This window comes from Ranitomeya variabilis, chromosome 5, assembly GCF_051348905.1.
Source record: "Ranitomeya variabilis isolate aRanVar5 chromosome 5, aRanVar5.hap1, whole genome shotgun sequence".
In the NCBI taxonomy this organism is placed as follows: Eukaryota; Metazoa; Chordata; class Amphibia; order Anura; family Dendrobatidae; genus Ranitomeya; species Ranitomeya variabilis.
The window spans coordinates 2,471,124-2,484,123 of NC_135236.1; positions in this window are offsets into that span (position 1 = coordinate 2,471,124).

Here is a 13,000-nt window from a genome sequence, read left to right on the forward strand (position 1 = left end):
TCTGCCTCACAAAAATCGGAATAAAAAGCGATCAAAAACGGTCACGTGTCCGAAAATGTTACCAATAAAAACGTCAACTCGTCCCGCAAAAAACAAGACCTCACATGACTCTGTGGAGCAAAATGTGGAAAAATTATAGGTCTCAAAATGTGGAGACGCAAAAACTTTTTTGCTATAAAAAGCGTCGCTGGTTTCACACTTGCGTTTTTGTCTGCAGCGTTTTTTGCACAAAAAAACGCATGCGTTTTTTCCCTATATTTAACATTGAAAACGCATGCGGTTTTTTTGTACGCGTTTGGTCGCGTTTTCAAACGCATGCGTTTTTTTTCTGCATGCGTTCATTTTCAGAAATACAACCTGCAGTATTTTCTTGCGTTTTTAAGCACATGCGTTTGTTTGCGTTAAAAACGCATGCATTTAAACACACTGAAAAGCCACCCACCACCATCAAGGTGATAAAGGGATCCAAACCCTAACCCTAACTCTACCCCTAACCTCACCCCTAACCGTTTAATGAACATTTTCTGACAGTCATAGTGCCACGTATTTCAGTGCCACGTATTTCAGTGCCACGTATTTCAGTGCCACGTGTTTCAGTGCCACGTATTTCAGTGCCACGTATCACATATTTCAGTGCCACGTATCACGTATTTCAGTGCCACGTATCACGTATTTCAGTGCCACATATTTTAGTACCACGTATTTCAGTGCCACGTATTTCAGTGCCACGTATTTCAGTGCCACGTATTTCAGTGCCACGTATTTCAGTGCCACGTATCACGTATTTCAGTGCCACGTATTTCAGTGCCACGTATTTCAGTGGCACGTATTTCAGTGCCACGTATCACGTATTTCAGTGCCACGTGTTTCAGTGCCACGTATTTAAGTGCCACGTATCACGTATTTCAGTGCCACGTATTTCAGTGCCACGTATTTCAGTGCCACGTATCACGTATTTCAGTGCCACGTATTTCAGTGCCACGTATTTCAGTGCCACGTATTTCAGTGCCACGTATTTCAGTGCCACGTATCAGTGCCACGTATCACATATTTCAGTGCCACGTATTTCAGTGCCACGTATTTCAGTGCCACGTATTTCAGTGCCACGTATTTCAGTGCCACGTATTTCAGTGCCACGTATTTCAGTGCCACGTATCACGTATTTCAGTGCCACGTGTTTCAGTGCCACGTATTTAAGTGCCACGTATCACGTATTTCAGTGCCACGTATTTCAGTGCCACGTATTTCAGTGCCACGTATTTCAGTGCCACGTATTTCAGTGCCACGTATTTCAGTCACGTTTAGGGTTAGGGTTAGGGGTAGGGTTAGGGTTAGGGCTAGGGTTGGAGGTAAAGTTAGGGTTGGGGCTAAAGTTAGGGTTGGGGCTAAAATTAGGGTTAGGGTTTGGATTACATTTACGTTTGGATTAGGGTTGGGATTAGAATTATGGGTGTGTCAGGGCTAGGGGTGTGGTTAGGGTTACCGTTGGGATTAGGGTTAGGGGTGTGTTTGGGTTAGGGTTTCAGGTAGAATTGGGGAGTTTCCACTGTCCAGGCACATCAGGGGCTCTACAAGCGCGACATGGCGTCCAATCTCAATTCCAGCCAATTCTGCGTTGAAAAAGTAAAACAGTGCTCCTTCCCTTCCGAGCTCTCCCGTGCGCCCAAAAAGGGGTTTACCCCAACATATGTGTTATCAGCGTACTCGGGACAAATTGAACAACAACTTCTGGGGTCCAAGTTCTCTTGTTATCCTTAGGAAAATAAAAATTTGGGGGGCTAAAAATCATTTTTGTGGGAAAAAAAAGATGTTTTATTTTCACGGCTCTGCGTTATAAACTGTAGTGAAACACTTGGGGGTTCAAAGTTCTCACAACACATCTAGATAAGTTCCTTGGGAGGTCTAGTTTCCAATATGGGGTCACTTGTGGGGGGTTTGTACTGTTTGGGTACATCAGGGGCTCTGCAAATGCAACGTGACGCCTGCAGACCAATCCATTTAAGGCTGCATTCCAAATGGCGCTCCTTCCCTTCCGAGCTCTGTCATGCACCCAAACAGTGGTTCCCCCCCACATATGGGGTATCAGCGTACTCAGGACAAATTGGACAACAACTTTTGGGGTCTAATTTATCCTGTTACCCTTGTGAAAATACAAAACTGGGGGCTAAAAAATCATTTTTGTGAAAAAAAAAAAGAATTTTTATTTTCACGGCTTTGCGCTATAAACTTTAGTGAAACACTTGGGGGTTCAAAGTTCTCAAAACACATCTAGATAAGTTTTTTGGGAGGTCTAGTTTCCAATATGGGGTCACTTGTGGGGGGTTTGTACTGTTTGGGTACATCAGGGGCTCTGCAAATGCAACGTGACGGCTGCTGACCAATCCATTTAAGTCTGCATTCCAAATAGCGCTCCTTCCCTTCCGAGCTCTGTCATGCGCCCAAACAGTGGTTCCCCCCCACATATGGGGTATCAGCGTACTCAGGACAAATTGGAAAACAAATTTTGGGGTCCAATTTATTCTGTTACCCTTGTAAAAATACAAAGCTGGGTGCTAAAAAATCATTTTTGAGAAAAAAAATAAAAATTATTTTCACGGCTCTGCGTTATAATCTGTAGTGAAACACTTGGGGGTTCAAAGCTCTCAAAACACATCTAGATAAGTTCCTTAGGGGGTCTACTTTCCAAAATGGTGTCACTTGTAGGGAGTTTCAATGTTTAGGCACATCAGGGGCTCTCCAAACGCAACATGGCGTCCCATCTCAATTCCAGTCAATTTTGCATTGAAAAGTCAAATGGCGCTCCTTCCCTTCCAAGCTCTGCCATGCGCCCAAACAATGGTTTACACCCACATATGGGGTATCAGCGTACTCAGGACAAATTGCACAACATTTTTTGGGGTCCAATTTCTTCTCTTACCCTTGGGAAAATAAAAAATTGGGGGCGAAAAGATCATTTTTGTGAAAAAATATGATTTTTTATTTTTACGGCTCTGCATTATAAACTTCTGTGAAGCACTTGGTGGGTCAAAGTGCTCACCACACATCAAGATAAGTTCCTTAGGGGGTCTACTTTCCAAAATGGTGTCACTTGTAGGGGGTTTCAGTGTTTAGGCACATCAGGGGCTCTCCAAACGCAACATGGCGTCCCATCTCAATTCCAGTCAATTTTGCATTGAAAAGTCAAATGGCGCTCCTTCCCTTCCAAGCTCTGCCATGCGCCCAAACAATGGTTTACACCCACATATGGGGTATCAGCGTACTCAGGACAAATTGCACAACATTTTTTGGGGTCCAATTTCTTCTCTTACCCTTGGGAAAATAAAAAATTGGGGGCAAAAAGATCATTTTTGTGAAAAAATATGATTTTTTATTTTTACGGCTCTGCATTATAAACTTCTGTGAAGCACTTGGTGGGTCAAAGTGCTCACCACACATCTAGATAAGTTCCTTAGGGGGTCTACTTTCCAAAATGGTGTCACTTGTAGGGAGTTTCAATGTTTAGGCACATCAGGGGCTCTCCAAACGCAACATGGCGTCCCATCTCAATTCCAGTCAATTTTGCATTGAAAAGTCAAATGGCGCTCCTTCCCTTCCAAGCTCTGCCATGCGCCCAAACAATGGTTTACACCCACATATGGGGTATCATCGTACTCAGGACAAATTGCACAACATTTTTTGGGGTCCAATTTCTTCTCTTACCCTTGGGAAAATAAAAAATTGGGGGCAAAAAGATCATTTTTGTGAAAAAATATGATTTTTTATTTTTACGGCTCTGCATTATAAACTTCTGTGAAGCACTTGGTGGGTCAAAGTGCTCACCACACATCAAGATAAGTTCCTTAGGGGGTCTACTTTCCAAAATGGTGTCACTTGTAGGGGGTTTCAGTGTTTAGGCACATCAGGGGCTCTCCAAACGCAACATGGCGTCCCATCTCAATTCCAGTCAATTTTGCATTGAAAAGTCAAATGGCGCTCCTTTCCTTCCGAGCTCTGCCATACGCCCAAACAGTGGTTTACCCTCACATATGGGGTATCAGCGTACTCAGGACAAATTGTACAACAACTTTGGGGGTCCATTTTCTCCTGTTACCCTTGGTAAAATAAAACAAATTGGAGCTGAAATAAATTGTGTGTGAAAAAAAGTTAAATGCTCATTTTTATTTAAACATTCAAAAAATTCCTGTGAAACACCTGAAGGGTTAATAAACTTCTTGAATGTGGTTTTGAGCACCTTGAGGGGTGCAGTTTTTAGAATGGTGTCACACTTGAGTATTTTCTATCATATAGACCCCTCAAAATGACTTCAAATGAGATGTGGTCCCTAAAAAAAAATGGTGTTGTAAAAATGAGAAATTGCTGGTCAACTTTTAACCCTTATAACTCCGTCACAAAAAAAAATTTTGGTTCCAAAATTGTACTGATGTAAAGTAGACATGTGGGAAATGTTACTTATTAAGTATTTTGCGTGACATATGTCTGTGATTTAAGGGCATAAAAATTCAAAGTTGGAAAATTGCGAAATTTTCAAAATTTTCGCCAAATATTCGTTTTTTTCACAAATAAATGCAAGTTATATCGAATAAATTTTACCACTAACATGAAGTACAATATGTCACGAGAAAACAATGTCAGAATCGCCAAGATCCGTCAAAGCGTTCCAGAGTTATAGCCTCATAAAGGGACAGTGGTCAGAATTGTAAAAATTGGCCCGGTCATTAACGTGCAAACCACCCTTGGGGGTGAAGGGGTTAACGGCATCAGAAAGGCCCTCTCTGAAATTTGCCGCTAGGGCACACTCATTCCACTGAGTAAGCACAGACCATCTACGAAATTTTTGGCAGTATATCTCAGCTTCATCTTGCCCTTGAGATAGGGCTATCAAAGCTTTTTCAGCTTGAATCTCCAAATTAGGTTCCTCATAAAGCAAGCCTAAAGCCAGAAAAAACGCATCCACATTGAGCAACGCAGGATCCCCTGGTGTCAATGAAAATGCCCAATTTTGAGGGTCACCTCGCAGCAAAGAGATTACAATCTTAACCTGCTGGACAGGATCTCCAGAGGAGTGAGGTCTGAGAGAAAGGAACAATTTACAATTATATTTGAAATTCAGGAACCGAGATCTATCTCCGGAAAACACCTCTGGTGTAGGAATTTTAGGTTCAGACATCGGAGTATGTATAACAAAATCTTGTAAATTTTGAACCTTGGTAGCAAGATTATTTAAACCTACAGCCAAACTCTGAGGGTCCATCTTTAAACAGGTGAGATCAGAGCCATTCAAGGATTAGAAGGAGAGAAAGGCAAAGGCTGTAATTAGAGCTGAAATACAACTGATCCAACTATGGAGCAAGCATAGGGGGGGGAAAAAAAAATCTACAGACTTCTTTTTTCTCTCCTTTCTTCTGCCAATAACTTTAACATTGGCCGGTCATACTGTCATGATTCCCAATGGCAGGGAAACATCAGAACACAAAAATAACGGACGAGCTCTGGGTGATGGAATCTCGAGCTGACCGTGAGCTAAATCTACCACACAACTAATAGTAGCCAGGGAGCATACCTACGACTTCCTAGATGCCACGCGCCAGCCGGAGGACTAACTACGCCTGGTAGAGGAAGGAACAGACCTGGCTTACCTCTAGGGAAATACCCCAAAAGATGATAGCAGCCCCCCACATGTAATAACAGTGAGTTAAGAGAAAAAGACATACACAGTATGAAAGTAGATTTAGCAAAGAGAGGTCCACTTACTAGATAGCAGAAGGATACAAAAGAGGACTTCACGGTCAACTGAAAACCCTTTCAAAAAACCATCCTGAAATTACTTTAAGACTCCTGTGTCAACTCATGACACAGGAGTGGCAATTTCAGCCCGCAAGAGCTTCCAGCTACAGAGAATAACAAAAACTGCAAACTGGACAAAAGATACAAAACAAAAGGACAAAGTCCACTTAGCTGATCAGCAGACTAGTAGCAGGAACATGCAACCGAAGGCTCTGGTTACAATGATGACCGGCAAGGAAATGACTGGAGAGCAAGGCTAAATAGGAAACTCCCAAACACTGATGGGAGCAGGTGAACTGAGACAGCAAAGACACACAAGTCACCAGTACCACCAGCAACCACCAGGGGAGCCCAAAAAGCGGATTCACAACACAATTGTGGGAGAGGGGTATCACTAGGGTCCCTATAAAACAACTCCAGGCCTACCCCGTCATACGGGTGCGTCCTATCCATATCATCTGGGGGACGGAGAGAAAGAACAGAAACATACACGACAGTTGTGAGGACTATCCCGTGGTGCTCAGCAGGGAGGTACTACAACACACAGGCGCTAGAAGGTAGACACTGATTTCCACCTGCAAAGGGAACTCTGGATGTGCCATCGGACCGGCCGGTCTCAGCCAGCCCTGTTAGCAGTGCTCTGGACTGCAGATGCTGAAGCCTTCAGTAAAAGGTAAAGAGACTGCAACCCTGTGTCCTCGTTATTTACTGTGACCTACACCGTCACCTACATCTTTAATTGGGCGCCCCTTAGCAGGGCCACGGACCGGGTCGGGCCACCGTGATATTCCCAGAACTGAGAGACCCGGTACCGAATACCCCGCGGCCCTGCGTCTGGGGCCGCTCCAACTTGGCGTCACAAACAGGGTCTACTTAAGCCTGAGAATCAGGTCATGTGTGCCTTGGAACTGTGATTGAATTGTGCTTGAATCGTGATTTATTGCAAAGACTGTATTGCTATTTGCCGCCAAAAATTCCCGCCAAAACCACCACCATTATAGCGCCATGAGGAGCGCAGGAGAAGAAGAAGGGCGTGGATTTGTGGGCGTGGACAAACTGAAGAGCGCGAAGAACAATGGCCGCCCAGTCTAAATATTTCTGTATCCTGAGGACGTGTCCGTCAGCGGCCGAAGTCCGTCTCCTAATTCTCTATGGCGGGCAGAGTCCGAAGAAACGAAACTATGACTCAGAAGGAATGGAGCGGCGACCAGAGGGGACCTCCGAAAAAGAATGGCCCCGCACAGGCCTACCCCGTCACCGGAGGACTACTCCGACATGCTGCCGCTGGAGAGCCTGGACCCCTGGGAGCTGCCGACGGAGGGTCCGCTACCTGTGCCGACACCAGCCCTGGCGCCTTCCTCAGAGGAGTGGAGTGGCGCAGAAGGAGCCGCCTTAAACGCAGCTACCCGGAGCCGCGGCTACCCGGAGGACCATCCCCCCTCCGCACCTGATCCGTTTATCGCCGCGACTGCTGGAGCCCCGGCGTCCCCGTCGCCTGACCCCAGACCACCGGGGGGCCCTGACCTTGGACCCTTCCCATGGGGAGACTACCGGAGGCACCTGATTGCAGAATATGCGAGGGAGGTGGAGCGAGAAGTTCGCGGTGAGCTGATGGATGGCTCCTTACCGAAGTGGGGTGTGGTGATCGTTTACCAGCCTCAGAGAGGAAAAGATTTCGTCCAGGAAATCGGGTCGTCGGTGAGGGTCCACATCACCCGGGAGGAGGTGCAGTCTTGCTTGTGTAAAGATGCTACTTGTGTAAAGATGCTAAAGGTCTTATCCTGAAGCCGGGGGATGCAATAAGCTATCGTCGGTACCAAAGGGGACACGGTTGGTGGGCCAGGGATATCCAATGGTGCACCGCTGTCCTGGCGGTCTCCAAGACCTTGGAAGAGGAACTTGCTGAGGAAGCCGCCGCAGCTATCCCTTCCATCCCTGGCATCATTCACCGGACCACCCAGACCTTCATTGCTGCGCACGACTTGGTCGTGCAGAAAGAACAGGCGCATGGAGTGCACCTGGCACCAGAGGTAGACTTGAAATTGAGTCTCCCCAAGCAGCAGAGGGCTACTTGTCCGGTAAGGCCCTGGTGGAGGCCCCCGGACTTATGGGAATAGACCTCAGAACCGGAACAACTGTAAATAGTTAACTGTATGTTTGTCTGTCTGCTGTTTTGCTGCTAAAACCCAACCAGGGTTAGTTCTTAAAGGGATCCCTTTGTTGACCCGGGATCCCTATTGTTTTATGTTTGTTTTTGCACAAGTTCATCAGTGTTCTAAAAGACTGCCGAATCATGGACGGTGAATGATTCACAAACTGTCGCTGTACACAGTTTGCACCTTCTTAAAGGTGCCCCCTACTGGTTTTACAAAAAGAAGAGCTTTTTGAAGAGACTGTTCCTGGATACAGCGCAGAAGTTCTTGCTTTAAACAGACTTGCAATGCGGGAGTTGCACTACCTCAAAGAGACTTGGTTTCCCTCTTAAAGGGAACGCTTAATTGTTGCACTTAGCTTAACCTATAATGTGCCTTAACTAGTTAGACAGTGATAATGTTTTACATAGTAGTAATATGTAGTTAGAAAGATAGCGATAAGAAATAGAAATGTTGATAATGTTATGTGAATAAAACTGAAGTTAAAGTGATTAATAGAACTGATGATAGAAAGCCAAGGAAAGATGCAGTAGGCCCGTGGGGGTAGACAAGAGAGTCCTGCATATGAGAAGGAGAACTAGAGAAAAATGTTGATTTGCACTTTTAGTCTTGTAGTATACCTTTAGTGGGACCAGTATATGTCCTTAAAGGAAAAGTTAAATTATTGTTCCAGAAAAGTTTGCACTTAGTAGATAGTATGTAGTATGCCCGGCAGGGTGATGATAGTTATTTATAGTCAGTTATTTAATAAGTGTTATTTAAAATCTTAAGCACCATGTAAATAGTAGCATAGTTAGTAAGGCCGAAAAAAGACATTTGTCCATCCAGTTCAGCCTATATTCCTATATTCCATCATAATAAATCCCTAGATCTACATCCTTCTACAGAACCTAATAATTGTATGATACAATATTGTTCTGCTCCAGGAAGACATCCAGGCCTCTCTTGAACCCCTCGACTGAGTTCGCCATCACCACCTCCTCAGGCAAGCAATTCCAGATTCTCACTGCCCTAACAGTAAAGAATCCTCTTCTATGTTGGTGGAAAAACCTTCTCTCCTCCAGACGCAAAGAATGCCCCCTTGTGCCCGTCACCTTCCTTGGTATAAACAGATCCTCGGAGAGATATTTGTATTGTTCCCTTATATACTTATACATGGTTATTAGATCGCCCCTCAGTCGTCTTTTTTCTAGACTAAATAATCCTAATTTCGCTAATCTATCTGGGTATTGTAGTTCTCCCATCCCCTTTATTAACTTTGTTGCCCTCCTTTGTACTCTCTCTAGTTCCATTATATCCTTCCTGAGCACCGGTGCCCAAAACTGGACACAGTACTCCATGTGCGGTCTAACCAGGGATTTGTACAGAGGCAGTATAATGCTCTCATCATGTGTATCCAGACCTCTTTTAATGCACCCCATGATCCTGTTTGCCTTGGCAGCTGCTGCCTGGCACTGGCTGCTCCAGGTAAGTTTATCATTAATACATATACCACTGATACATATCAAAGAACTCTTATCACAGGGAAACACCCTTTAACTGGACATGAATCACAGGGTATCACTCCATCTGAATATTGATCCTACAAAAAGCCTGGAGTAAATATGCACCCAGAAACATAATTCACTAAAACTCAAATTTTATTATAAATATAACATACACGGAAACAAAGTACATAAACAAGGTGCTCATAGCATACACGTACAAAGGACAAAGACTACTGCAGGTAACACCATATGGACACTAACAGGCAACGCACCGTTCAGTATCAAACTGAGTCCGGTTCAGATGGCCACATCTAACGGTATGTACATCTCCCATATAAATCCTTATGCCTACATAGGCCAAATTAAAGGACCGATAAAGCCATGTTAGTCTTACCCATTTAGGTTGGTGCCAGTGTCAGTCCCGCTGCCCCGACGCGCGTTTCGCGTTGGGCTTCCTCGGGGGGCGTGGTTAAATGTGTGTGCCGGGCATTATTTAAAGGACATAAGCAGCTGGAGTCAATAGGCGGCGTAATAATTGGCGCATGCGCGCTGCTGTACTGGGGGTGCTAAGGCCCATACCGCCCGGCCGTCCTGGTGACCACAACAGGCGGGGATAAAATCCACCAGACGTCATATCCTGTTAGGTCACTTCCGGATACCGGGAGGAATGGTACTGCACAAATCACCAGCGCAGTGCGCATGCGCACGTGCCGTAATCGCCATTTTGAAAGAGGGACCAAGTGAGGGCAGTAAGTATGTGAGAAAAACAGCGGAATACTGTGCTAACTATTGCGTGTACATAATATCGCACTATGTAAACTAGTGACTATCGTAAACATAAGAGAGACATTAATTAAAGTGACAGAGTGCATATGAACCGCGGGTGTGCAGACATAAAGTGCATCTAGTAATATAAAATGTGAGGATGCACAAAACAGTGCAGCCACAGAATACTCTTACTGGATAAAATAAAAATCAGATTACAAATACAAAAAAGACTAATAAGGAAGGGAGTACATTTTAAAATATTATTTGGTCCCATATAGCAATCCGGACAAACGGCATCTGATGTTGTATAGACATGTCCTTCTTTCTTATTACTTATTTTCTTGATTCACTATAAGGTTCATAAATGTCACTAGGAGAAAACCAACTGATGTTCCATTTCGGGTAATTCCACCATTTCGACTATCACCAGCCAGATGTTCCAAATGTCCCTCATATGCCCGAAGAACAGATGATAATGGACATAAATACATACGAGATAAATTCTAAAATAATAAAAATAAAACACACAAGTTAAAATCCGGATACAAGAAAATGCACAGATAAGACACAATTGATTCTATAAGAAAGACGCAAAGCTCAGTTGCTCATTGAGGCCATGAGGTGACATCGTTCCTAATACCGTTATCCAACGGCATTCTACTTGTGCAAGCTTTTTCTTGATGTCCCCACCTCTTATACCACTCCTAACATGATCGATGCCACACACCTTCAACTCTTTGGGGTTACATCCATGGTGCCGCCTGAAGTGTCGAGGTAATGTCTTAAGGGATGCAATGTCCTCCACCTCTTTAGCCGCCATGATGTCCCTGATATGTTCACGGGTTCTGACCCTCAATTCCCTTGAGGTCAGACCCACATAGGACAAACCACACGTGCAGCTAGCCATGTAGATTACACATGTAGTGCTGCACGATATGTAATCAGTGATTTTAAATTCTTTTGAACCATCGGCAGAGGTGAAGGACAGTGCCCTCACATGATTACGGCAGGCCAAACACTCGCCACATGGATAGAAACCCCATCTCCTCTTCCCAGCACCGAACAGGGTTGGAGTCTTGGTTACATAATGGCTCCTCACTAATATATCTCTCAGGTTTCGCGATCTCCTAGCCGTCATCCGGGGTTCATCTGAGAGATGTTGGGCTAAAATAGGGTCCGTTTTCAAAATCGACCAGTGTCTCCTCAAGATGTTCCTCATTGTACCCCACTGGTGATTAAATGTAGAGATGTACCTGATTGTATCATCCTCCTTCTTTTTAGCTTTAGGTGGTTGGGACAGGAGATCAGATCTCCTTTGTTTTTTGGCCCGAATATACCCACGCTTTATGCTTCTATTACTATAGCCCCGTGACCGAAATCTCTCCCCAAGGTCCACAGACTGCCTTTCAAACGCCTCCTCAGTAGAGCAAATTCTCCTCATCCTTAAGAACTGCCCTATAGGTATAGCTCCAATAGTGTTGCTATTGTGGGCTGAGGAGGCGTGAAGAAGGGCATTCACTGAAGTCTCTTTCCTAAATACATCAGTGTTAATGGATCCATCCTCCTGGGTATGAAGCCTGATATCAAGGAAATCGATACTGTCACGGCTATACTTATATGTGAGCCTGATGTTGAGGCTGTTACGGTTCAATTCCTGCATAAAAAAATGAAGCTGTTCAATAGGTCCTTGCCAAATAAATAAAATATCATCTATGTACCGATACCACCCCAGAACTTGGGGGGCGGATTGTGCGCCCTCCTGGAAGAGAGTCCTCTCCCAGTATCCCAAAAACAGATTAGCATATGAAGGCGCACAAGCCGCCCCCATCGCAGTCCCGTGACACTGGAGGTAGTATCAGTCCCTAAACGTAAAGCAATTATGTGTCAGGATGAACCGCAAGAGCCTCAACACCAGGCCCGCAATATCAGAATCAACACTACTTGACCCCAAAAAGAATGATGCTGCCTCCATCCCATCATCATGATTGATGGAGGTATAAAGTGTTTCAACGTCTGCCGTGACTAGTACCATATCAGGCTCCAGATTCAGGCCATCAAGTCTCCTCAGGACGTCCGTAGTGTCCCTGACATAGGAGGGCAAGGTCTCTACCTGTGATCTCAAGTAATAATCAATATATTTACACACAGGGTCACAGAGCCCCCCTATGCCAGAGACAATCGGACGCCCTGGGGGATTCCTAGAGTCTTTGTGGACCTTGGGGAGAAGATAAAACGTGGGGACAACTGGAAATTCTACAATGAGGCCATCAAAAATTTTTTTACTTATAATGCCCTGATATAAGGACTCCTCCAAGATCTCCATTAGTTCAACCATAAATTTTGGTATAGGGTTGTTAGGAAGAAGAGTATAAGTTTCTCTGTTGCGCAATTGTTTAAAGGCCTCCTTCTCGTATTTCTCCGTGGGCCAAACAACCACGTTCCCCCCCTTATCTGATGGTTTAATAACCACATCTTGCAATGCAAGAATTTCCCTCAGTGCTTTCCTTTGACACCATGTAAGGTTGTCCTGCTTTTTTCTATTGCTGATAGATTTTAAATCAGCAGCCACTAAGTTGGTAAAAATTTCTACCTGAGGGCATAGTGACAGAGGGGGGAACGTGGTTGATCTGGCACATATAGACGGAGGAGGCATACCTGTAGGAGGATTAGAGGACTCATTTTCCAATTCTTCCAGGATGGAAAGAACTTCCTGTTCAGTCATAGTTGCTTCTTCCAATGGGGATCGTGAGTGGAGTTTTTTCAAAATAAGTTTTCGTGAGAATAGGTTCAAGTCTTTTAGTGCTGTAA